Source organism: Chrysochloris asiatica, unplaced genomic scaffold, assembly GCF_000296735.1.
Source record: "Chrysochloris asiatica unplaced genomic scaffold, ChrAsi1.0 scaffold00060, whole genome shotgun sequence".
NCBI classification, from domain to species: domain Eukaryota; kingdom Metazoa; phylum Chordata; class Mammalia; order Afrosoricida; family Chrysochloridae; genus Chrysochloris; species Chrysochloris asiatica.
In genome coordinates, this window is record NW_006408578.1 from 1859003 (window position 1) to 1862163 (window position 3161).

Genomic DNA, 3161 nt, shown 5'->3' on the forward strand with positions numbered 1-3161 from the left:
TCCACAGTCGGTCATGAGGATGGCACAGGACTGGGCAGAGTTTCATTGTACTGTGCATAGGGTTGCCATGAATTGGAGGCTAAGTTGATGGCAACTAATAAATACAAAAGAAGAGAAAGTGCAAGAAATTATAGAGAAATGTCTACATCACATAGCAGAGAGAGCTTAAGAAAGCCCATAGAACTCCTCAGAGAATCATGGCATTTCAAGGTATGAAAGTTTCTTACACATCATCTCTCTGCCTCTTCTTTTCTCTCTCTCTCTCTCTCTCTCTGTCTTTCATGTAAGCACTTTGTTTTTGTATGGTAGAAACATGCTGGGCCAATATGATCTCCACTATTCCTTGCTACCACCAGCCCATTAGTGGGTGTTGTCAGAATTCAGAGGTATAATAGCAGAGCTTGTGTTTTTTACTTTTATGAAAATGAATCTAATGGCTTTCTTTTGTCTTTAGTGGAGAAGAGAGATTTTCTTCCAGGATGACTCAGTAGAGAAAAATTTTTTTAAAGTGGGCTGAATGGGAGCCAAGAAAGATTTTAGGTTGAAAGCCAGAACATCAGCAAACCTGAACCCAGTAGCAAAATGCATTTCTCTGTGTCCCATTCTTTGTGGGGGGTAGAGGAATGCAATGACAGCTCTATCAGAGAGATGCCACTAGGAATATGGACAAAGTTCTTCAGGTACCATGATAATTGGCAGGAGAGTAGAACAGATGATTTGCTACATGGTTTCCACCTGAGATTTCAGATTCTAGATGACACAGAGGGCAAAAGGGGGCACAGACAATGTACTTTTCCCAGCAGGCATTCCCATGTTTCCCAGCTTTCCACCATGATAAAACTGGGAAAAATGTTAGTGGTTCAGGTTCACTGCTCTTTATGCAAGTGGTAACCAGACACCAAACAACCCTGGACATAATGTCAACAGGGACCAGTCTCTGAAGAAGGATATCATGTTTGGTAAGGTGGAAGGTCAGAGAAAAAGAAGAAGATCCCCAGAGAGACGGATTGGCCAAGTGGCAGCATCAATGGCTTCAAGCGTGGCAAAAATTATGAGGTTGGCCCAGGATCGGGTAGTGTTTTGTTCTGTTGTTCATAGGGTTGCTATGAGTTGGTACTGTCTCGATGACACCTAACAAAACCCACAAATTCAGCCTTCCTCTGCCTGCAGACAAGTGGGGAAGGGCTGCTAACTGGCTGGTGGGGGTGAGCATATTTGATAGGTGAGGTTGTCTATCATCCTGGCTGGATCTGGATTCTCAGTAGTTTGGCAGTTAAGATTCATTAATATCTCAGGATGAGATCACTTCTATGATGAGATCTGCTATGAGCAGCCAATCAATTGAAAGGAAGTTTCCTTAGGGGTGGGGCCTGCTGCCAAAAGATAGGATGCTTGGGCAATTCTTGCTTGCTTTTTGCTGGGTCTGGATCCTGCATCTGGCTCACCATCTGCCCTCCAGTTCTTTGGACTTGCGCCAGCAGTCTGCCATCTTGCCTGCTGATCTGGGAGTCATCAGTAGCCTACCGTCTTATCCACTGACCTTGGATTTATCGGTTTCTGTAGCCGAAGTATGCCATCTGACCCGCAATACTTGGCTCATTAGCTCTTGCAGCTACATGAGTCAAGAGAAACCTTCCACCTGACCCATGAACTTGGAACTTGACTGTCTCTACAACTGTGTAAACCATTTCCTTGATATAAAATTTTCTCCATGTGTGTGTGCATAAGCTTCCCTTAGACTCCTGGTGTGGAGCTTTAGGATAAACACTGGACTGTTAACCACAAGGTTGACACTTCAAACCCACCACCCACTCCTCAGAAACTCTATACAGGATCACCGCGAACAAATAAATCCGTGTTGGAAGAAATAGTCAGAATGCTCCTTAGAGGCAAGAGTAGGGAGATATCATCTCTTATACTTTGTACATATTGTCAGGAGGGACCAGTTCCTAGAGAAGGACATGTTTGGAAAAGTGGAAGGTTAGTGAAAAAGAGGAAGGCCCCAACAAGATGGATGGACACAGTGGCAGCAAAATTTTCAAACAAAGCAATTGTGAGGATGGCACAGAACCAGACAGTGTTTCATTCTGTTGTGTGCAGGGTCACTGTGAGTTGGAACTGACTTGATGGCACCTAAAACTACCACCGCCACCACCACCACTATATATATGTTGATACCACAGAAATGTCTCACATAGTTGCAGAGGCAGACAAGTTCTAAGTCCATGGATCAGATGTCAGGCTGAAGGTTTCTCCTGACTCACGTAGCCTGCAAGAGTTGAGGGACCTAAGATCAGCAGGTCAAACAGCAGGCTATGGCTACGGAGGCATATGAATCCAAGGTCATTAGGTAAAAGGGCAACCTACTGATAGCTCCCAGAATTAGCAGGCATAGGGAAGGTCACTGACTCAAGTCCAAAGCACCAGAGGTCAGATCATGAATCAGATACATGATCTAGACCCAGCAAAAATCAAGCAAGCTTTGCCGGAGCATCCAGTATAATGGTAGCGGGCTACACCCCAAGGGAAAGTCCTTTCAATTGATTGGCTGCTCATAGTAGATCTCATCATAGAAGTGATCACAGAATATTAGCTCTCATTGTGAGAGATGATAACGTCTTAACTGCCGAACCACTAAGAGTCCAGATCCAGCTGTCTTGACACAAAACCATAACTATCATATTATGGGCTCTTATTTCCTGTTAAGCAAAACGTTGATCAGATATCAAAGGCAGTTTTTTTCTCATTTCTCCCAAAAGCAAGAATGAATGGCAGAGACTGAAGCAACCCCAGAGGAGACAAAACAAAGTAAACACATCACCTGAAGGCTTTGAGAATAGAAAGAGAAAAGATATTTCTCTGATGACAAGTCAGAGAAGCCCAATTTACCTTTGAAAAGTATATTAATAACGTATGTGTTGTTGTTGTTGTTCAGTGCTGTTCAGTCAGTTCCAACTCATAGCAATCCTGTATAGGGTTTCCAAGGAGCGTCTGGTGAGTTTGAACTGCCGACCATGTGGTTCAGACTGACCTTGTGGTCCAGTGCATAACTGGCAGTGCCACACCAGGACTTCAGGACCCCATATAATGATAATTATATATATATAGGAGCTCTGGTAGCGTAGTGGTTACAAATTGGGCTGTTAACTTCAAGGTCAGCA